This window comes from Sphaerodactylus townsendi, linkage group LG01 (assembly GCF_021028975.2).
Source record: "Sphaerodactylus townsendi isolate TG3544 linkage group LG01, MPM_Stown_v2.3, whole genome shotgun sequence".
NCBI classification, from domain to species: Eukaryota; Metazoa; Chordata; class Lepidosauria; order Squamata; family Sphaerodactylidae; genus Sphaerodactylus; species Sphaerodactylus townsendi.
Window position 1 is genome coordinate 130,253,364 of NC_059425.1, and position 24,898 is coordinate 130,278,261.

Sequence of the window (24,898 nt, forward strand, 5' to 3'; positions counted from 1 at the left end):
TTCCACAGTAGTACAAAAGTGGGGGAAGAGGAGTTACTTGTAAAGGAATACATTTTGATGGTTTCACTAACCAGTTAGTCTATGTCTCTGTATATGAAATCCCTGAAGCATAAATATAAAAGGTGGCTTTTAAAAGGCCATCATTTCAAATGCAACTGTTTCTTTATTCCATGGCATGCACATCCTCACACTATTTGATACACTGTTCAGTTTCACATTGACTGCTGTTTTATTTTAGAATGATTAACTTGGAAGTAAATAGAGCAAAGTATTCTACCTGTAGCTGGTAATATGTATATTGTACCACAGGCATGCACAGTTCATGAGTCAGCAATACCAGTGCAGCCTGGGTGAGGTGAGGAGGGGGACTGTGGTTCAGTGGTAATCTGCTTGGCAAGCAGGAGATCTCAGCTTCAATCCCTGACATCTCCAATTAACAGATGTGGAAGTAGGTGATCACAACCTGAAAAATCACAACCTGACACATGGACAGTCACTGTTAGTCTGAATAAACAATGGTCCATTCAACACAGCACCAAAAAAGACATCTGTGGAATGTCTTAAAAAGAGTTAACAACCTTTTTTCACTCTGCACAGCCATAATTAGACATCTGAGGGACATATTAAGTGGCTTCTGGGTACTTTTCAGACAGCAAAGGCATCAAAGGGAAACAGATGCTGTTTCACTGTCCACTTGCACCTGACATTTTCTGTGCAGCTGAAGGGATTCTCCGTTCCTCCATTTGCTAAAGGTTGCATCAGGATGTTTGCTCTGCATGCTCCGATCCTGGGTACCTTTTCAGCCCAAAAAGTATGTAGTTATACTCAGCTGGTCCTGCCAATTCCAGCAATATATAGTCCCCCCCTTTTTTTGAGGAGCTATCATGGTAGCTATGCAGACACACAGAAAAGAATCTGAGCCACTTGGAACATGGCTCTGCTGCCCATTGAAATGCTTAGGGTTGACTTGCCTTCCACAGACCAACAGTTATTTCTTACTGTACAGAAACACTTTTCTTACTGCAAAGAAAAACTATGTACTTTCTGGGCTGAAAAAATGCCTAGGATCAGAGCCTGCCGAGCAAATGTCCTGGGATAACTTTCAGCAAATGGTGGCAGGGAGAATCTCTACATCTGCACACAAAATGTTGGGCGTGAGCTGAGGGTGAAACTGATCAGAGAGCAAATGGTTGGGCGGGAAATATAAGATGCCTTCTTAGCTTAGCATTCTGCACAGCCAGGCAGGAGACATCTTGAGCAGAAATAAGGCAACCCAAGGACATCTTTGGAAAAAGGCTGTGTGAAGTGCCTTCCCAGGATGTCTTATTTCAGCTGTTCGGAATGGACCGCTAATGATTTGAATGGGCCAGTTGTCTGATACAGCAAAAAGCAGCTTTAAGTTTTCACATGTATCCTGGTGGGTGGTCTCAATAAATCCCCCACTCTGTTACTATATGCTTTGGATTTCAGAAACCAGTTGCAGGGGACTTTCTGTTGGCATGGGAAAGCAAAGAACACAAAAAAGCTTCCCTGCCACAGGAAAGCCCCCATTGGGCTTAATGGATTTACACCACAGAAAAGGTGGTGTAAGTCCAAAGTCCCAGTTACCACTGTAACAGGGGCAACAGCTGGGTGGAAACTGAATAGTATTGGTTCCTCTCCCAGTCATGTCCCTGGACCTCTCCTGCTATGCTGGCTGCGGGGGTGCAGGGATGCTGGTGCGACATCCACCACTGCATTCCACCACTGTGGAAGGGTCACAGTGGCCACCCAATGGCAGGTACGCCCCTCTGCCTGGGCACGTGTCCTGCGAAGGGCAAATCCACTGGTGTATCCCTGTGCCACTCCCAGTGGAAGATTCGCCACCCTTCACCTTTGGATAGGGCTGCTAGGTTCAGCTTGATAGATCAAAAGGTGCAAATATATGTTTTACCCACAGGCTTGTTTCCTGAGACACCAAAGAGCAAGGCAGCAAGGGCACATAGAGACATTCCCCAATTCCAGATACTTAAAAATGAGCCAGCATGGTGCAGTGGATAAGAGCAGGTGGATTCTAATCTGGAGAACTGGATTTGATTCCCCACTCCTCCACCTAAGAGGCAGAGGCTTATCTGGTGAACCAGATGTGTTTCTGCACTCCTATATTCCTGCTGGGTGACCTTGGGCTAGTCACAGTTCTTTGGAACTCTCTCGCCCCACCTATCTCAGTAGGTGTCTGTTGTGGGGAAAGGAAGGGGAAGGAGCTTGTAAGCCACCTTGAGTCTCCTTATAAGAGAGAAAGGTGGTGTATAAATCCAAACTACTCATCCTCTTCTTCTTTAGATGTTTATGATTATAGTTCAGTGGTGGCGAACCTTTGGCACTCCAGATGCTATGGACTACAATTCCCATCAGTCCCTGCCAGCATGGCCAATTGGTCATGCTGGCAGGGGCTGATGGGAATTGTAGTCCATAACATCTGGAGTGCCAAAGGTTCGCCACCACGGTATAGTCTAGCAACAGCCAAAAATGACACTAATTTTATAGTTTATTTTAAAATCCCCACCCTAACTCCATTGCTGATTCATTTGCAGAAATATATTCACACATTAGAGATACAGAATTAACGTTAGAGCAATTTGCAGGAATAAAAATATATTGGTGCTGCACATATATATGCCAAGAATTTTTGTACGGGAATTTTTATGAAAATATATTTTTAATCCCGTGACTTAGCAGTCTTCTACCATTAATTCAGCTTAGTATAATTAGAATTAAAGATCAGTTTACAGCCAGAAACAATTGCAGGATATTTACAACACCTTAATTAAATTTATAATTTAACACTGCATATTTTATTATAGCTGCATATACAGAAGGTTTTTTTGTGATTTAAGGAAATTGCACAGAGAAGATCCTAACTAACAAGGTTGATTACAGTCCTTTCTTTCCTGTTTAAATAAGATCTTCTGTGTTCTGTAACTTACAACTGAATCTGCAGAATGCTACTTCGGTCGATTTCCCACCCACCATTAGATGCGTGCTCCTCAAGGCAAATACCCCGGGGTCCTGCAGCACTCCCCACTACACCAGCAGTGACAACGCAGCGACAACGCAGTCACCCCGATTCTACCGCTCCTCCCACCCCTCAGCACGCGTCATTTTGGATCCTGGTCAGAAGTACACCTTTTTGAAACCGCACGCCGAACACGGAGCAGGGGTCCCCTCCACTTTCACTTTTGAAGTGGGGAAAAGCCCATACACAATATTCAGAAGGTTAAAAGCTTTTGTTGCTTTGGAATTATGCATGCTGTTTGTGTACAAAGCATCTAACAGTATTTAGGTCAGGGGTAGGGAACCTGCGGCTCTCCAGATGTTCAGGAACTACAATTCCCATCAGCCCCTACCAGCATGGCCAATTGGCCATGCTGACAGAGGCTGATGGGAATTGTAGTTCCTGAACATCTGGAGAGCTGCAGGTTCCCTACCCCTGATTTAGGTAGACTGGAAAGCAAAAATGGTACTGAAAAGGGCTTCAACCCCTAGCCCATCCCTAGCTCTGCCCCCACAACTGAGCAAACTCTTGAACAGACAGCTCCTTGTGATGTTAACTGATTTCCCACTCACATGAGGCAGAAGAGCAGTAGCTGCTTGTCTACAGAGCCGGGGCAACTGGCTTTCTTGTGGTTATAGTTACAAAAACTGCCCAAAATGAGATGAAGGTTGCTTCTCAGTTGGGGCTGGATTGACCCTGGTTGTGTGGAGGGACCCCCAGGCATATTTCTTGTTGCCTGTGAAATGTAATATTCACCTTGGGAATGGGCAGATCTATTTGAAACACTACCTTGTCATTGTAGAAGAAGCATAAGGACAATTCAACTGACAAGAGTCCAATTTCTGAGATTCTCCTTGCTGAGGTAACAGCCATGAGTAAGATAGTCTTCATTCTGACAAATTTGAGTGGTATATCCGATATGGGTACAAACAGATGTTTGTTGAATGCATTTAATGAAGTGTTCAATTTCCAGGTAGGGAATCTATGATGTAGCTAAGAAATCTGACAATGTGAGGATGTTTAGTTGTTATCCATCCTTCAAATTTGTGTACTTCTGTAGTACTTGTCTACATAATGATACTGAATGCAACTCTTCTCAGATCCCATATTGCAGAAATTCCAATAAAGCTGATCCCATTGAGTGTAAAAGTCTGACTTTCTTTCACTGGCACCAGCAGACACAGAATGTCCAGGCTAAGTTATAAATCCAGTTTGGGGAAGCCTTTCTGGAAGCTAGCATAGGTTCACATCAGAGCTGAAGCCTGTATCTGACAGGAGTTTCCATTTCACTTCTATGAGGTCAAACATAATAGCTGAGGATCTGGGTGCCAAATAGGACCCTGGGATAGAAAATCTCTCATGACCAGAAGATGTAGCAGGGGCATTGCTGGTAGTTGTTGAAGCATGGAGAACCATTCACCAGCACCTGCAATAAACTATTAAAATACTGGGAAACAGATGACAACTTTTAATAAAACTTGAGTACTGGTGATTGGCCAAGGACTTTTTTCATTCTGCTTTCATCTGGGCAGGGGAAGGATGCAGTAGTGCAAGAAGAATGTGTATGCTTTATGCTTAGATTTTTCTTAGGCTGCTCAGTTTCTTCCTGAGCTTGCTTTAGGTAAAGGGCAACCAGAGTTTCAGACAGTAGATATGGAAAATCTTCCTTTTTGAAGCATCTGCACTCAGACTTAGGCACTTGAATATCCTCCTCTTGTTCCACCTCAGAAAGGAATTTGCCTTCCTCCCTGGAACTGGGCTCATTATCAGGGGAGTCAGAAATGTCTCTAATGGGGCTGACTCTCCTGCATTTAAGCACTGCTTTGGTAAGGAGTCTGGGTTGTACTCCCTCCCTACTCTTATACTAATGGTATAAGGTGAGTTGGAGCACACAAGACTCCTCACCTCTGCGCCAATCTCCTTAACATAAGAACAAGCTGGCAGAACCATAGTCTCTTTTTAAAAGTTTATGAAGTCTGGGGTAAGGTTAAAAGGATCATCCATAGCAATGTTACCAATCTGGAACCTCTGGGAGCTGACTAAGTTACAGGAACCTCTGGGAGCTGACTGAGCACCCTGGTTCCCCATTTGATTTTGAACGATAGTTCTTCCACCTGCTGCAGTAGCATAGGCAGGAACAGTTGCAGCCACCATCTTGTCTGCATACACTTTTTGGTGCATTTTTTTCACCTGCGGGGGGAGGCTGCTGGGGGTCTGTCATTGGTTAAGGGAGCCTTGTGGGTCAGGCCCACTGGTATAGCTGAGTGCACCTCCTCTGGGGGCAAATGAGCCTCAAGTTTGTCTTCTGAGAGGAACTCAATGTCCCTAATGCTGGATATCATTGCTTTAGTGAGTTCTCCCTTGCCCTCTCTGTGTCCATTATTTCTTCTTGCTGTCCAGAGGAAACAGGGGAGTGAGTTTGAAGTACAGGAAAGGTTTAGATATAGAGCAAGATGAATGAAGGAAAAACAGTAAGAAGTAAAAAATGGAGTAAAGTAGATAGACAGCACAGGCACAAGATGTCTGCTTTTCCTGTTGGCGGGAAGAAACTGAAAGAGAGGAGGGTGATCTTCACTGGAAGCAGGAATTAAAGTAAAGGTAAAGTTTCCCCTTCAGTCATGTCTGACCCTGGGGTACCACTGCAAATAGTGATTTCATAGGCAAGCCGCTTTTGTGGTGTAGTTTGCCATTGCTCTCCCCGGTTATTCTTTACCCCCTAGCTATGTGCTAGGTCCGTGGTGGCGAACCTTTGGCACTCCAGATGTTATGGACTTCAATTCCCATCAGCCCCTTCCAATTGGCCATGCTGGAAGGGGCTGATGGGAATTGTAGTCCATAACATCTGGAGTTCCAAAGGTTCGCCACCACTGTGCTAGGTACTCATTTACTGACCAAGGAATGGATGGATGGCTGAGTTGACCATGAGCCAGCTGCCAGGATATCTGACCCACAGGGGGCTCGAACTCCTGACCCATGTGAGTGGCAGTGCAAGCACTTAACCACTACGCCATGTGGCTCCTAAGCAGGAAGTAGAAGACTTCTATTTCCTGTCCCCCTAGCAAGCAGCAGAAATAATGCAAAGATGTCCTCCGAGCTCAGAGAGAAAACCCACAAGTCATGTCCAGCTGTTACTCAGACACAGGATGAGGAAGCAGACCCAGCCTGACTCTGTAGCATGTAAGAAGGCATTATGTCGATTCAAAGGAGAACACAGTTTGGGCTGCAATAGTAGACAGTGAAAGGAAGCTCTTCCCTCTGAAGCAGCATTCAGGTAAGAAACAAAAAAGATTCTCTAGAAAATGTTCCCATTACAGTTCTACAACTGAGAGAATTCCATCAGCTAAGATTACAACATACCGGTAGATGTTTTCTAAGTCTATGGCCCTTTCCGCACGGAGGCGGAAGGGGTTGGGTCGGTGTAATCTACGGACGGTCCCAGAACTGGCTCCATGCGGACGGTCCCAGAACCGGCTGGGACGACGGCGCCGCCGAGCACCGTCACCTGGCCAACCCGCCTCTTCCCCGTCCCTCTCACGTCGCCTCTGTCGCCCTGCTGGCCTCCGTAGACCTGCCCACGCTGCCCTCCGACCTCCAGGGGTCGGAGGACAGCGAGGGAGGGCCTTCGGAGGCCAGCAGGGCGATGGAGGCGACGAGGTGAGTGGGAGAGGGACGGGGACAACAGCGCATTCCTGGTGGTGCCGTTCGCACAGAGCCGCCGGGAATGCGCTGTTGTGCCAAAAACCTCCCTCCATGAGGAAGGTTTTTGGAGTCGGCCTGAGGCCGCCCTGGGGGAGGGGGAAGGGAGCCAGGTCAGCGCTGCTGCATTTTGGCAGCGCCGCCTGTGCGAACGGCTCCCTGGGGATGGCGTTTTTGCCGTCCCCAGGGTGTCGTTATTGGCCCGTGCGGAAAGGGCCATATGTCACAATACTTCTGTAAAACAATGTAGAGCTTTATGCTAGAATACTTAAAAATGGAAATATCCCTGCCAATTTAGGACATGCTCACATGATGGGCCAGCCAAAGGGACTGGCACAGCTTCAGAACGGTCAAAGGAAGTGTATTTCTTTACAGTAATTAATTCACAACCAGTGGACATAGTGATGGCCATTAGCATTGATAACTTCAAAGGAAATTAGAAAGATTCATGAAAGAAAAGTCTACCAATGGCGACTAGCCATTGATATTGAAGGAATCTTTGAGTATTTATAAGGCAACATCAGGGGAAGTCCTTGGCATTTATGATTTCTTTGTTGGACAGTGTGAGATAGGATGCTATTCTAGATGTACTATTGCATACATTCTTGATTAATATGACGTCAACTTTTACTTCCTTACAAATTTACATCACAGTTTTCAAACAAAGATAGTCAACTTTTGCTGGTATACCAAACAGGCATAGCATATTTCAGAATGCAAATAAAATATCTTTTGCATAATTAATTAGTCTGAAAAAATAAATATTTTACAAACATACACAGTGACAATAAAAAGGCATAACTGCTGAGCACACTAAACACTCAAAGAAAGCAAAATAAAATTATGGAACAACAGCAATTATCAAAACCTAACTGGAATTTCTGTCTCTCATTTCTGTTCCCTACCATTTATTACCACTGCATTATGAGTTATTTTATCATTATCATCTTCTGCATAAACAAAGTTCTGGAGATGACTGTAATATTTAGGTAAGTGACTATTGTTTTCACAATGACACTTCCTGGTTCAATATAGAGATGATTTTTATAATATAACACTGTGCTTCACAATGCTTCATGATATGACCATCCCTGACAAACTGTTTTAGCTGCTGAAGGTAATACACAGTGCAAACTGATTTTTGGTACAATGTGAATGGGGGCTTTTGTTCTGAAACTTTTCCATAATAATAGCCATACATTTAAAAAAAAAACTTAACAAGAATTATATAAAATTTTTAATGAAATATTTTTTTCCAAATCATTTGATGAGCTACACACCCCTCCCATTCAGTTCTTGTTCTCTTTACTCTATGAAAACACCAAGCTAACTAGAAACACATTCCTCCCTGTGCATTAGCAGTCTAGTATGCCATAGGAATATATGTTACACATACAACTGTGTTGAGTGTTCTCCTTTTACAATAGTCAGGTCAACCACAGTAGTACTTTTTACTGACCAAGTGTATTTCCCCCCACATACTCAACTTTAAGAATACTGCTGTTGGTCCCACATATTTGCCCAGTCTGTGATTCTCTCTAAGCCATTTACCCACTTTTAACAGCATTTTCTTCTTCCTGGGTGTGTGTAAAGTGTTGTCAAGTCACAGCTAACTTACGGCATCCAGTAGGGTTTTCAAGGCAAGAGACTAACAGAGGTGAGGAACAAAGGGTAGCAATCAGTGAGGTGTATTGTTTTGAAGCTTTACTGAAAGAAGAAAAATGGCTGCTAATAAAATTAGGTACGGACTAAAATTATGTCACTTAATGTACAGCGGCTCAGAGACCCGAGCCAAGCCATTGGTTACCATTTAGATCACCCTAACTCCTGCAAAATATTTCACTGAGAAACCCAGCCACAAGCAAGAATTTGGCGAGATGAAGATTTTGAAAGAGTAGTATCACAATAACCAGAAATATAAGTCTAAATTATTGTATCAGTATTTGAGTGCTCGTTAAAAATGACTACATCAAATTCCACATTTCATAACACGTTAAAAAAAGGTAAAGTTTCCCCTTCAGTTGTATCCGACCCTGGGGTATCACTGCAAGCAGTGATTTTATAGGCAAGTCCTTTTTGTGGGGTAGTTTGCCATTGTTTTCCCCAGCTAATCTTTACCCCCTAGCTATGAGCTTGGTACTCATTTACCACCAAATAACTGTTATATTTATTTATATACTAGCAATCCAAACCTATAATATACAATACTGATAAGGCAGCCTTTATGTCTTTTGCACTACATGGGGGGAGGAAAAGTTATAATATTTAATTTATTTCTCTCTGGCAGATTCCCATGGGCCAAAAACAGCAGTGTGAAAACGGTGTGAAATGGTTTAAAAAGGTGTAAAAGGGTTTACCCTGTTTTCATACCATTTTCACCCCACTGTTTTTTTCCCATGCAGAATCCGCCTTTGCCTGTATTTCTGTTAGATGACTGTGCCTAGAATTTACCAGAAATGGCAATGAGTAGGGGCAGAAGCAGAGATCCCTGAATAATCACAGACCGGGGCAAAATTGACCCAGTACGTGAGATCCTGGATCCACCCAGATGCAATTTCACTGTGAAAAAACGGCCAAAGACAGGTCGTGTCCCAATAGATGTAAACAGTTTGAGAAGCTTTTGAGGGAAGGGCACAGGAAATCGAGGTGGACGCTGAGGAGAAACTGCGGCAGGGCTACAGTTGCTGTTGTTTGCCATGAAAGTCACTGGGTTACTCTGAATCAGTCACTCGCTTGGTTACATTTCTCACAGAGTGTTGTGAGTGTAAAAATGGGGAAGAGGTAATTATGTGTACTGCCCTGAGACAGAGGTGAACTAGACAGACAGAGGAATGATATAAATGGATAGAACTACATTTTTATATCAAATTTTCTACACTAAAGGCTTTTAAACTGACAGCTGCATTTACATTTTAATTTATTTGAAGCAACTACTTACCTGGCATTTTTGTCTATCTATTTACAACAAGAAAGCTTTTGTTTTTGCCATGTGAAACAAGACAGGGAATTTTATACATACATCGGGTTGGGTCAGACATAATGCAAACCATGGCTTAATTACCAAGCCACAGTCAATCTATATAATTTAGGATTAGCTTGGGTACTTCAAAACAGGATCTGAACAGAAGACCTGAAGCTGGTTTATTAATTACAGTCAGTCTTAACTATGATTTCATTTCATATATGAGCACAGTATCTTAACTTAATCCTGATCTATTTTCCTGCTGACCTTCTATGCACATCTTGCCTATGGAATTTCACAGAAAAATTAGTTCATAAACAAAACCACTTTTGCCTTCAGTCAGTTCTTGCTACCTCCAAGCCATTCTCAGGATTCAACTCTGTTTTTTCCTTGCAAGGGATTTGTCTTCCACAATCTGACAACCCATTTCTTTCCAGTTTATTATCCTTTCAGAATGTTGGAAGAGAGCTTGTGTTTAAAAGTGAAAAAATTAAATGAAGGAAAGCACATGACAAAGTCTCTGTAGGTCAGTTAAGGCAGGAAAGTGTTAAATAGTCTTTAACAGAAAGTAGTGGGCACATTGTGTTACCATTATCTCAACCTTTTCTCAATTCAAAACTTGACCCTGTGTTAAAAACTTCTTCCTCGACAGAGATGTGAATTGTAACAAAAAAATGCCTGTCTTCTTGATGACATACTTTGTGCTAGAGAGTGGCTCTGAATCACTTGATGTGAAGAACATTTTATTCTGCTGCCTGCTCCCATCATGAACAGCAAAAACAGAAACAGTGAATGAACTCGCATCTAAACTTTAACTTTTTCAATGATCCCGATACTTTTTCATCTCAATAGCACAGAATTTAGACTTTTTGGAAAGATCTCACACAATTACAAAGGCCATCAAGCAGGTGACCCATGAATTGAACAACTAAACTGCCCGATGAAGAGCGGTTAATAGGTTTAGGACTACTTAACTTAGAAAGGCGAGATAGAGAACTATAAAATTATGCATGGTGTGGAGAGAATGGACAGGGAGAAGTTTTTTCTACCTCTCTCATAATACTAGAATGTGGGGTCATCTGCTAAAGATGAAGGCTGAGAGATTCAACTTTTTACTTTTTCGGCAGAACACAAATACTAAAATTGGAACGATACAGAGAAGATTAGTATGGCCCCTGCACAAGGAGAGATTCAAAACAGACAAAAGGGAAGTATTTCTTCATACAACACATAGTTGAATGTGGATGTGGTGATGGCTACCAACTTTGAAGGCTTTAACAGCCCAATTCAGATGGGGAGCTGAAATGGCATCTGGGTGTGGCCAGAGCCATGCCAGCGCATTTGCCCGCACCCCATGCTACCTGGAAATACTTCTGAGGGGCTGCAGTAGCACAGCAGTCATGGCTGCTGGAGTCCTGTGGATTGGGCTGCCCAAGGGGAGTGGACATGTTCATGGAGGATAGGGCTATCCATGGCTATTAGTCAAAACAGATAGTAGTCACAATGCATACCTGTTCTGTCCAGTATCAGAGGAGCTTGCCTGTTAGGTGCTGTGGAACAGCTGCTGCTGCAGTTATGTTGTTTGTGGACTTCCTAGAGGTATCTGGTTGACCACTGTGTGAACAGATTGATGGACTTGAAGGGCCTTGATCTGATTCAGCATGGCTTCTTTTATGTTCTAAGGTTGCCCAATGAATTAAATATATATTAAAGTATTTCTGTTCCATTTTTGTCTGTTAACTCATATATCCATTTGATTACATATTTTCTTTTTATAAACTGGAGATTTTTCCCAATGATTTACGCCACATAGTATTTAATGTCCTCCCCATTTCAAACTACACTGCAATTGAGAAGTCTTATCCTCAACTATGAACTGTACTGACCTCATTCATTCAGTTCTCTACATCTATACAAATCACCATATTTATCTCACTGATTGGATGAAACAGAATTACTCATAATCTCAGATCAACTATTAACAATTGTTCTGAAGACTTCAGACCAAATTTAATTGTGGTACTTTTCAATTTAGCAAGCAAGAAATCATGTTAAAATTCTTTTCCACCAACTATTAAAATGTCACTTTTTATGCAGAGGATTTCTGCCCTCAAGAGAGAGCTGAAAACTGATTATTATTGTTCTTAATGTTTTTGTTTGCTATGATTTCTATGACAATGTAAGTTGCCAGCAGTTTTCTCAGAAAACAGATGCTGTCAGAAAACAGACTTTTAAACAAAAAATGTTGCTCTAAATCAACAGATTTCCTCTAATGTGGGTTTTTTTATTTAATTTTTAATATAGCCATTCACCTATAATAACCACTAATTGTTTGGAGAAATAAAAAGCCATTTAGTGATTTAAAAAGTTATTCTATTGCAAAGAGATCTGCAGAAGTAAACAGGGAACAAAATTATGGTTTCCTAAGCTGTTAAAGGATAACTTGAGAAGGTAAACGCTGTAATCATTTTTGTGCTCATTGTTATATTATCTTTTACTGTTCATTACTCTTATCACTTATAGTTTAATGCTTCTTATGTCACTGTTTAATATATTATATGTATATATTTTTCTTGGTCTTGGAATGTAATTGGATATGGTTGTAAATTCTCTCCCCCCCCCCTTTATTCTTATCTAATCTTTCTGTTTATATGTATCAAAATAAATAATATTAATAAAAAAGAGAAGGTTGAAGCTCTGGTATGCCCTAGGAGACTATACAGAAGGGAAACACACATGGCAATTACAGAGCTCCTGTTCCCAGTAGGTTTAGACTGTAACACATTTTGATTCACCTGGGGAAAGATTGAAGACAGTAAATAATTTTTAAACCTAAGTTTAAGGAGACTTGTTAACAATTCTCAAATATCTAAAAAGGATGTCACAAGAAGCCAGGAGTTCAAACTCCTGCTTAACCAAGAACTAGGAGGCTTTGGGCAAGTCATTCCTCTTAGCCTAACCCACCCAAAAGTGTTGTTGGAATTAGCTGGTATATACCTCCTTGAACTTCTTGGATTAAAATGTGATATTAAAATAAATAAAAGAAAAATAAGAAAAGAAAAAATCCATCCAGGGAAGAATATGATGATGTTAAAATAAAAGGAGCTATATTTATGTTGAACATTGTAAATAGTTTGCAGTAACAAGTATTCAGAAATGAAATGATCTCATTGCAAAGGATAAGTAATCTCTTTCTGTGAAATTGTTCAGAAAGAAACCTAATCTCCAGTTTATTAACAGATTGGGCTAGACAATCCATAGGTCTACCATCTCTGTGTGGAACCCTTTTCCTAATGACTAAAACTCGAATGTAACTACTATACACACACACACACACACACACACCCCACCTCTGAACATCTCTTTCCTTGAAATCCCTGTGGGGTTGCCATAAGTCATTTGTGACTTGGGGTAAAATATATATAAGGGTGAGGGAGGACAAACAAGGGATTGAAGGATGGAATGGGGAGGCTTGGGTGGGGGATGGTAGAATGGGGAGGCTTGGCCTGGTCTGGGAGAGGGTGGGTGAAGGAGTAGGGAGGGTTGGGCTGGGGAAGTAGAGCACAGCAACCTGGCACTTCCTGCCAGCCAAGTGGCTGTTTGGGGCCTGGGAAAGGGTGGCCAAGGGAGTGGGGAGGGTTGGAACGGTCTGGTGAGGCAGTGCACAGCAACCCAGTGCTGACCTACCAGCTTGCTCCTGAGTTGGGGCAGTGGGTGGAATGTTGGAAGAACAGCCTTTCCACCAATGGGCATGCAGGAGTGAGTCCTGTGCACAGACTGGAGGCGGTTCATCATTGTGAATTATGTATAAGGATAATTATGAAGCCAATAACGTACATACAAAAGGAATTTACATAAATAAGTTTTTCATATATCTCACTATATTGCTGTTACTCTGAGGTCCCACAGGCACCTCAAATTTCCATAACAGAAGTTAATTATCTACCACAATACTCAGAGGTTTTCCACTACTCAAATTAACTTCTGTAGTCTCAGAACAATCTATGAATATTCAAGACAAACAGATGAATCATTGGCAACAATCCCATAGTGGTGATAGTACCTTACTCTCATATGACCTCATGACAATTGTGTACATACTGACTCCACTCTATAGGAATATGAATATAGGAGTAGACTCTACACACACTATTATTTGTTGTGCTCTAAAAAGAACTCTGAAGCATTGAATAGCCTGCTACAGCAAAAGCATTTTAACACATCTTCCCATCTTAGCCATTGTAAATAAAAATTGTAAATTAATTGTAAATAAAATAGAATACATTGCAAATAAATAAGTAAAATACCTCATAGAAACCCTCACTACAGCTGTTGTTTTAATTGTTATATTTTATTTATGATGCTTTACTGTTTTTTAATTGATGTTAGCATGTGTAAGCTACCTAAAGATACTGGTATGAGGTGGGGTACAAATATTTATAAATAGATAAATAAATAAATAATTGTGGGGAAATTCTGAATTACATTCTTCACAACTTGGAAAGATTCTGTTGTTCACTGCTGAACTGCTTCTTTTTGTATAACAGGCACATTTTTAGTTGAAAAGAAATGTCTCTGAACACACAAATACCTACCTTTTCCATTCCAATATGTAGTCTGTTTGCTGCCCAGTCAAACACTGTTTTATGATTATGTACTCCATCTCCCCTAAAAAAAAACCTCCATCATTTCCTTTTTCTGGATATCTAATTGGGGATTATGTAGCCAGTCACAGGAGATTATGGAGTCAGCATGACAATATCAATGTAACCGATCATATTTGCTTATGTGATGATGTCATGGAGTCAATTCAGAATGATAACCAAGGTATTTTTGTTATGAAGGAAACAAATACCATACATTTGCTGAGATAAACCTCATATTTTTCAAAAGCTTTCAGGAAAAAGCTTTTGTTCTATCGTTCTGGCTTATCCACTAATCACAGGACTTATCTGTTAGGTATGAAGAAGAGGTAATGGTGAAGAATATCCACTGCAATCAGACTCTTCCCCCCCCCACTCCCCTGCCAAGACTCTCTCACACTTAGCAACTATTGATCATTCAAGGTTCTATCTTGAGTAGCATATGTTTTTCAGGTGTGCAAGTATGGTGGCAGATGTGAGGTTTCTCCATTAAATCAGATCACTATACGAAGATATTTCTATATACACTACAGAATGAGAAAATTGAGAAATTATGGTTCTTTTAATTTCACATAATGATCCACATGAAGACCTATCTAACTTCAAATCATGTATTATTTCTAAGTGCTGACAAGAGGTTGCTGATACAAAGCAGACATTCTCTCCAGCATAATCTCTGTAGTCTGGACATCAGCTGTAATTTCAGGAGATCTCATGGATCTACCTGGTGGTTTTCAGTCCTAAATCTAGGGCTGCTCATACTACCTGCTCGCATTATGAGAGAAAGAACATTGTCATTCCTGCTACTCTACCATAGTACTATTATTACTGGATCTCAGAAACTCAGCAACACATAATATTATCCTTGGCTAATCACACAAAGAAAAAACATAAAACTGTAAAAAAGTAAAGTACATCAATGGTCTTTAAAGTTTGCTGCATGAAAAATTAGAGGCTCTTCATTTTTGGGTAGTGCAATCCAGGGGGAACAGTAGTAGCTGCACTGTGGCTGGGGACGGCACAGTCACAGTGCAGCCATGCTGTTTTCCAATAGGCTTACTGCGCCAAGGCCATCAACTCAACAGCAATGCTCCCCTACCTCTGTGAAAGTGCTGAATGCAATGCCATGGGCTGCACCACCATTTTTACTGGCATAAGTTCATGCTGGCAAACTGGGGACATTCATGGCCTGAAAATCAACTAATGCTGATGCTGCCCTCAGAAATGTCCCCTTTGGTGTCAGTGCAAGCTCCTGCACTAGAGTTGTGCCCCTGTCATAGCTGCACTGGTGCCCCTGTATGGTGCTTCTGCACCACTCCTTGCTGCTGGCATAAATGCCCCTTATGCCAGTGAAAGTGGCATCTATGCCAGTGCTGGTTTAACACAATTTCCTCACAGATAAGAAATGCTCTTTATTTTTCAATTTTTGTTATACTTATCAAAAGGAAATCTTTAAAATCACACAAATAAGAAACATACAGTTCAAGCAGCAGAATTTTAAAATGTTTCACATACCATCCATCCCTCCACACTTAACCGTCACAATATTTTACCTTTCTCAAGAGGCTAGAAGCAGTTAGCAAATAAATTGACCAAATATCGTATTTCTATATTCCTATCCTCTCATTCTTCTGTCGGAAATTGTTAGGGTACAGGTTTCTCTAAAATAGGCTTAAAGATTCCACCATGACTGAGGTTTTCCCTCAGATTACTGAAAAATTGTGGATGTATCCATGTTGTGCCTGTGGGAAATAGGTTCAGTTATTCATCAGTCTGATGAATGTATTTGGTAGGCATGAGAAAGATTCACCCTTCGTTCCTTTATACGTGCTAGTTATAAAAAATTAAACACACACACACTTTACAGACTTTACTGACACTTTTTGCTAATATAGTTGTGTTAATATGAAGCAGTCCTACTTCCTTCCATAGATGCTTTCTTCTTCTATTTGGCTCTTCAGAACTGTTTCAAAACCTACCACAAAAATTTGCAACACAGCATTACCAAAATTCACAGAAATCAACTTTAGAAAGCTATTTTTATTGCTATCTTTATCATCAGCTTAAAACTGTAAAAAACATTTAAAAACTACACACTCTGAAGTAAGATTTAACATCATGAACTGGGAAGTCCCTTTCAGTCAATAGGTGGAGGTTCAGACTTAACTGCAAACTATGGTTAATCAATTACAGGATTTCCCCATAATCAGTGAACATCCAAACTTACAACTTACTCCCAAGCCAAGAAGTTGGGATATTGTGTTTGAATGTAATGTGAGGTTAAGACTAACCATAGTTAATATACCAGTTTCAGATTCTGTTCTGAGGGGTTCTGTGTAACCATAATTACAATGCCCCTCAGACAGGGATCTGAAATTGACTTCACATTCAATACAAACACAATATCCCAGCTTCTAAGCTTGTTAACAATGGCTGTTTCCGCATGGGCCAAAAACGGCAGCCTGGGGGCGGTAAAAACGCCGCCCCCAGGCCGCCGTTCGCACAGGCGGCGCTGCTGAAACGCAGCAGCGCTGACCTGGCTGCCCTTCCCCTCCCTCAGGGCGGCGTCAGGCCGCCCTAAAAAACAACCCTTTAAAGGGTTGTTTTTGAGGGAACAGTGTCTTCCCGGCGGCGCGGTGCGAACAGCACCGCCGGGAACACGCTGTTTCCCTTCCCTTTCCCACTCACCTTGTCCCCGTCGTCGGCCTGCTGGCCTCCAAAGCCCCTCCCTCACTGTCCTCCGACCCCTGGAGCCACTTGTCGTCCGCCGGCCTCTCCTGAGGCCGCCCGCACGCTTGCGTGTGAACGGCCTCCGCCCCCACGCCGGCAGAATTCTTGCCGGCGTGGGGGCGCCTGGGGGGCCGTGCGGAAACGGCCAATGTTATTTACACTGCTACCCAAGACTCACCTATATCCTTTTCCCTTTTCAGGATGTAAATGACACCAGATTTGAGAATTCATCCGCAATTTCTTGGACCTCCTTTGTTCTAGGATGTTCTGTTTGGGTCCTGATGCTTACCTAGTTCTGTTCCCAAGGCACTGGGACCCAAGCAGAGCATTATATAACAAAGATGGTCTGGGAAATGGGTGGATGAATGCTTAAACCCTGTGTCATCTTTATCCTGAAAAGGGTATAGCAAGACCAGTCAAGAACAAAACTACTCTTCCCCTCAGGCAGCTCTTCCCAAGAAGCTAATGATCCACTCCCTCAACCTGTAATACTCTTTTTCTTTCTTTCTTTCTTTCTTTCTTTCTTTCTTTCTTTCTTTCTTTCTTTCTTTCTTTCTTTCTTTCTTTCTTTCTTTCTTTCTTTCTTTCTTTCTTTCTTTCTATTTATTTCTTCAACTTTTATACCACCCACCCCCGGAGGGCTCTTAAATCATACTACTGTCCTCTCAAAGGACCAGCAATGTATACTCCTTCAATCCCTAGCTAAAAACAGGAACACCAGTGGAGTTCTTCCTGTCTTAATAGTTCTGTGCTCCAGCAATAAAATAGTTTGTCTCAGGCCAATTCTGCACAGGCCAATTAAAATGGTTTGAGGCCTTTATAAAAGCATTTGCAGGTGGGGAGTTCCCACAGAACTCGGCCCAAAATGCTGCTAACCGTTTTAGTGGCCAGAACCCAGGTTTAATTAAACTTGCTAATTTGGCAAGTTTTTTTCTTTATACATGGGTTGCAAATGCTTCCTGCTTGCCTGTGTGAACTACGGTAAGCAGGAGTGTTCAATCCCCACCACTTTTCCTCCACCATTATTGTGGATTCCCCAGGCAGTCACCATAAGAGGGATTACCCTAATAGGTGGCTGTCATGCCATGCAGATAGGTGGGTAGATTCTCGGGTCAGGAGGAATTCTTGGGGATGTGGATTCTCGGGTGGGGTGGATTCTCAGGTAGGGGGATCCTCAGCTGTGAACTGTGCTCCTTCTGCCTCTGGGATTCCAGTAATCCCAGCTGGCTACTACAGCTGCTGTGCAAGAGCTGCCTGTGCAGAAACAGCCTAAGACTCCTTGCTCTAACTCTGCTGTGAAAATGCTAGTCTCAATATTTCCTATGTTCAAATTCCCCCTTCCCCATTATAACCCATCAAAGTTCACAGTAGTTTCTGTACTACCACTTCCTTTGTCTATTCAGTAAAGATAACTTAATGCAATCCACTCATGTGCTTATTGGTTGAGTTCAGAAAGCTTTGGGACAGCAAGGTTTTTGTATGGGGAATTGGTAGCATTTAGGAATGTGATTGAGCTTTTTAGTAAAGAGAGTTTCAACTGGGGTATCGTGTGATTTGTAATGTAAGAGTGTTGCACTGTAGACTATAAATGAAGTCACTAAATAATAGAAAAGTGTTGCAATTTTGTGCACATACACAGGTGAAACCATAAAACATATTAAACATATTAAAAATGTATCTGTTCAGGAGGACAATGTTATTCAAGAATTTAGTGATATCTCCCAAAGTGAGCAGTATAAATGAATTAACACCAAGGGAAAGGAAAAGAAGCATACTTTGTTCCATGTCCCCAGGAACTGTTCATATGTCAATGTGCACCTACAGTTCTCCCTACTACTAAAATTGATTTGACAGGTTCCTCTTCCCTCTGCAACATTTAATTTATGCAAGATAAACCTCTCTTTCCAACATGAAATATAAATCACATTTTAAGTACACATTTAATCCAGTGTACTAGATCCTGTCTTGTCAAGAAAGCAACAATATAAATTAGCCTTCATTAACACCAACAAAACAAAAAAAACCCTGTAACAATGTCATGTATTTATGTCACATTTTGTTCTATTTTAGACTTTGGAAAGCATTTTAAGTGAAAGTTAGGTTGCTACAGTGGTATAATGCAGGTTCTAAATTATTCAGTCTCACTGCATTTTTCAAAGAGGTGAATTATTTTCTCTGTGAAACTGGTTGGCCAGAAGTGTGTTCAAGTAAATTTTAAAACTACAAAGACCAGGAGTAGAAAAAAAATGACAACAACGCAATCCTAAATAGAGTTAATCCAGTCTAAGCCCATTCATTTCAATTACGTTTAGTATTGTACTGCAAAATTATCTGTACATAACCCATGGAAATCTGTGGGGGTTGATTTTAAATGATGCTATTCTTGAATTGTCTTGTTTTAATTAACCAACAAAATAAGAGTGCATCACATATTTTAATGCAAATTTTGGATGAAAATATTAAATTTATTCAAATTACCTTAAATGGGGAGAGGCAGAATTGCTACCAAATCCTTTATGCAAGTCTAGAAGGTATTACGTTGGCGTTAGTGAATTATGCTGCCACAATTTACCATTGTGCTGGCAATACCAATGCTGGTGTAATCACTTTGCTGACAGTGTACAGCTAGCATAAAAGGCAAAAAGAAGTGGAGTAAGAGGGTTGTTGAAGGAGAAACAGAACTTAGCCACAATCATGTGCTAGCTGAGAGATCTATCCCATCCTGATGATGAGGTAATATTACACCAACAACAGAGGTGATATTACATACCCTACAGTGTCAGTGGAATAACCAACAATATTGATTTGATTAATGTGTCTCTCATATGCTCATTGCCATATCAGAAACAGGATTCCAACTAATTCAGCAGCCATTCATGGCAAATTATCAAAAGTCTATTTGCTCCTGCAAAAAAACCACAATTTCTATAGCAAAATACACCACATTAACTTACATAAATCTGAAGCCAATGCCTTAAGAAGTAGGAGCACACTAAGGAGGAATGGCATGTTACTGAATTTAGTTCCTGGGAAACCTTACAGAAACTTGACCTCAGGAGCGCAACTACGGAAAACCAACCAAAAACACAAAGATGTGAAGGCCCAGGGGAAAACATGGAAATATTTTGACAGAGGGCATTTTTTTCAATAGAAGAATGAAAAAAGTAGAGCACTGAAAAAAAACTTCAAATAATATATTTTCTATTTTGAAATATTGTTTTATGAGCTCAAAATACATTAGATGAAAATACTTATGTAAGACAATCTACAGAATTAGATAATTATAATTCCAGTGTGGGTTGGATATCATGGAACACTTTTGGTAAAAGAAGGATTTCTGTCAGTGCAGCATGACTTACTCATTTATCCTCTGCTGCAGTGGCGGAGCGGCAAGGGGATAGGGGGGTGCGTTGCCCACCAGGCACACGCCTGGGGGGTGGAAAATCACTCCTGACCCCTCCCCTTTTCCTTGAGACCCCTTGCGCACCCCCCGCAGTGCACCCTGCTTGCCACATTTACCTTAGTTCCTTTTCTTTTTCTAGTTCTTTTTCAGGCTGAAAAAAAGCAGCCTATTTACAGTTCAGGCTCAAAAATGGTCTGAGGAACTAAAGTTCCCAGGAGACCTTGGGGCTCACAAGGTCTCCTGGGAAGTATAGTTCCTCAGGCAGTTTTTAGCCTGAACTGTGAAGAGGCTGCTTTTTTCAGCCTGAAAAATTACTAAAAAGAAAAGAAAAGGAACTAAGGTAAGTGTGGGAAGGGGCGAGTGGGAGGGATGCCGTGGGGGAGGGGGTGCTGTGGGGGGCCATGGGGGGTGGAAAAACACACTGCGCACTGGACACAGTTTGGCCCAGCTACACCTCTGCTCTGCTGTTGTAGCCCCAAATATATGTTTCCAGAAAACTGGATAGTCTTTTGGAGAGCATCTGTGGCTGCACCACAAAGTAAAGAAATTAGTCTCATCTCATAAAAATCTTTCTGACAGTAAAAACTAAGCCAGTATTTTCAAGGTCATTTATATGTTTGTATTTTACTCACATGAAAGGCTGTATTTTGGGTATAATATTTTCAGGAGATCATCTTACAATCTGAGTCATCTTTCTTTTAAGTAAATATAGTATTTAAAAGCTACTTATTTTGTCCACAGAATAATATAAATTGTATGATTGTACACTATTCCAGAGTTCCAGGTTTCCAGGGTTATAAAGTTAGTCAAATTATGCTGATAGTTCTATTGTGATTATTTTACATTAATTTTATCAAAATCATACATATTCTTTTGCTTACAACAAAATTTTTAATTTTGCTTGTAGCAAACTAAGGCTTTTATGTTTTTAAATTCCACAAATAGAGCAAAGAGTATAATTTTATATTCTGAAAAATAAATTGATGATTGTTATGTTTTTACAGCAGTACAATAAGTGTAGGGGTCATGAGAGAGAAAATGCTACATATGTTTACAGTTTTCCCAACTAAAAAGAAAAAAATATTTTTAATCTCTTTGACATTTCCAGAATTTTTTTTATTTCTACAGTAATCTCATTTCCAGTAACTGAGACTGGATTGACACAGTACCCCACATAGGTAAACAACAGAGGACAGGTCCACTAGGAAGAGTGCAACTGTAGTATAGAACATGGACCTCCTCTATCCATCTCCCTTATGCATCCAAACAAAAAAGATGAATGTGCTGAACACTCAAACACACTAGTCAGAGAGTGCCTCATTATCTGTTTCCCCGGAAATAAGACAGGGTCTCATATTAATTTTTGCTCCAAAAGATGCATTAAGGCTTATTTTCAGGGGATGTCTTCTTTTTTCCATGATTTTGCACCCCCAGATCAACTGCACCAGGGAATCTGTAACTAGGGCTTATTTTTGGAGTAGGGCTTATATTTCAAGCATCCTCCAAAAATCCTGAAAAATCATGCTAGGGCTTATTTTTGGGGTAGGTCTTATTTCTGGCTCTTGTAATTTAAGAAAAATGTGTTCATTGAACAAACATCCCGTGCTCAACACACTGCACAAGTGTTCTTTATGCAGAATCTTTTTGATAGTCATAAATCCCTAAAATAGGTAATCTCTCCCCATTTCCTAATAAAAGTGATGAGCGAGCACAGCTACTTTGGATAAAACAATCATGACTTGTTTTGAGATAGCAGCCAGTCATGAAACAATAGCAGCTGGAGACAGGTTCCAAATGAAATTCTTCAGGTAAGATGGGTGAATCTTGCATTAATGACACTACCTCCTCCAATAGGTTGCAGGAGGCACCACTATACTTTTCATGAACACTATCACTGGAAGAGAAGGAAGCTTTGCAGGCCCACATAGAAGCGTCCAGCTAACAGTACCAATCATTCACTTAACTAATACCCAATTACTGCTCTGTCTGTTCCATCTGTTATTTTTTTACTCAGCATTTTCCCAATATTTCCCCTCAAGCAATCAGTCAGCCTGTCAATATTCACATCGGCAATAATATGCTCCAAATGCATATGACTATAGATGTGAAGGCGGGGTGGGGGGGGGACTGGAACAATTATGGAAGGGGACTTTTTCCTCTTTTTTCTAAGGCTTTGTTTTCACATTTTTCAATGGAAAAGTTGGAAAATTAAGGGAACACTGAAAAAAGTATTATAAAATATTTGATCTTTTAAAACAAGGACAATTCTCTTTAAGACAAGCCTTTTCATATTCGATATGTAAGCATCAAGAAATCTGAGAACTTTCTTCAATTTTTCCAGTGAAAAAGCTGGGAATTTGGGGGGAGAATGTACAAACAAAGTAAAAAAAACCTCCTATTAAGTATGTTCTCTTTTTAAGTGAGAAAAACTTTGTCTTACAGAATATTTAACTAGTTTCAAATGTATGGAATAGAAAACTCAGAGGACTTTCTCAATTTTGCTAATGGAAAAATTAAGAAATTCTGGGGAACAGTGGAAAACTTTTATACCTCAGCCATATACAACATTTTCAATAATATGAATAGAATGGGAGCTCAATTGAAAGTTGTGCTAGGTAAAAAGCCAGCATGCACTGGCAATTGATTGTGGAGGAGGCATGAAGGGGCTGGGCAAAATGAAAATATCTTGAAGCAGGAGTACATCAAACAATTACCTGGATTGGTCCCTGGCTACATTACTCCAGTGCATCAGGTAAGCAAGTTGTTGTTTTTCATGGGAGACCATTGCCACAGATTGAATCAGGGCTCTCTTGCAACCTGATCATGCTTTATTATGATACAGTCCATATGGAAAGTGGCTTCTAAGGACTGAAATAGATAATACCCGATTTAGACATTTTGAAGGAGCTATATGACTGTACTTGCTGTTTTATGCATGGGTCTGGAAGGGAATGACTGGGGCTCAGTCCAGCGGCTGAGCTTATTGGAAGCTACAAAGGGTCTACCTTTAACATATTTCAATGTACTGCTCTGGTTTTAGGTTTAGAAATTTGTTTTATTTAGTGGGCGGTTTAAGGTCCAGTTTTGTACCCTCCTTTTTTTGCATCTAATATTGTACATATCAGCGTGAATTTCAAGGTACATCCTTGATGAAATAATTTCAGGATATCTCAAATGAAGTGGCTTTATATTGAATCAGATCACTGGCCCATGATGGTCAGTACTCTGACTAGTAGTGGTTCTTTGAGGTCTCAGGTAGAGGCCTTCCACATCATCTGCTACCTACTTTTAAAAACACTGCAGATGCAGAAGGTAAAATTTTTGTATGCAAATTTTCTAATACTGAGCTAATACTGCTCCATCCCAGAGCAAAGCTTAAAATTTGTATCTTCTGTTTTTGATTGCATTGTATTAGTACAGTTTTTATCTATGACTTTTCTGCTCATACCTCCTGTTAACTACTACACTTCAGAGATAGCTAGATATTGTGATTGGAATAGCATTTCTTTGTTCCCTCTTAGCCTTGCATTGTTCTTCAACAGAAAGGGTTGTCATGTGCAAGCTGCTGATCATTGTACTGTTGGGGAATTCATAGTTTTCTCTATGAGCTGCTCCATGGCTCAGCTGAAGTATATCCACTCTGTGTGTGTGTGTGCAGGATCTGAAGAAAGGTTGTGGAGGAAGGCTGTTGAACACTTTACATTGTCCAACACATTCCATGTTAATCTACTATAGCTGAGCACTGGTGAGCAGGATTGCTATTTTGGTGGCTGCAGTGTGTAAACTGGCTACTTGTGGTGCTTGCTAAGTGATATCTTTTTTATACTGGTATTGTTTGGCTTTCTGATTTGCTTCTAACAGAGCAAAAATGATCACAAAATTATGTCAGTGAAACATCACGTAGTAGCCACTGGCAAAGTAAGCCCAAAGGTCAGTCTGCATTTCAATGAAGATTTCAATCAAGTTTAAGGTCAGGCTTCAAGCAATCATGGAGTCAGTTCTCCTGGTGATGAGGCAGATATCCTAAATTGTTTCCTCACTGATGTGTTTAAATGGCTAAGAATGAACAGAATAAACCCTGGAAAGACAGAAGTGGGAAGGTGAAGGTCTTAAAGGACATTATGATCCTCACTTTCAGTGGGGTTAAGCAGACCATGTTGGAACAAACATTACTGCACGATCTACCAGAGTTTTTATTGTGCTCCTTTTTTATCCTGGGTGATTATTGGAGTTTTTATGTAGAAATCTATCAGTGTGTGTAGGTTTTCTGTAAACTGTGTGGCCCAATTGTTGTTTCGGTTTGTGGTTGACTGAGACATCTAGAAATGGTAGTTTCCCCTCATTTTCTTTTTCCATAGTAAATTCAATATTAGAGTGGATATTGTTAATATGGCCCAGAAACTTGTTTAGTTCTTCTTCTCCATGGCTCC

At 40.8% G+C, this 24,898-nt stretch overlaps 1 protein-coding gene and 1 non-coding gene across 2 annotated transcripts in view; one reads left to right on the plus strand and one right to left on the minus strand.

The window, feature by feature from the left end:
- The window catches only part of FUT9 (fucosyltransferase 9), a 78,636-nt gene that overhangs the window by 48,638 nt on the left and 5,100 nt on the right, over nt 1-24,898 (minus strand). The gene's annotated exons all lie outside the window — the stretch shown is intronic.
- On the plus strand, nt 10,809-10,911 carry LOC125425635. Its single transcript, XR_007243402.1, has one exon. It is a non-coding gene; the product is annotated as a U6 spliceosomal RNA (small nuclear RNA).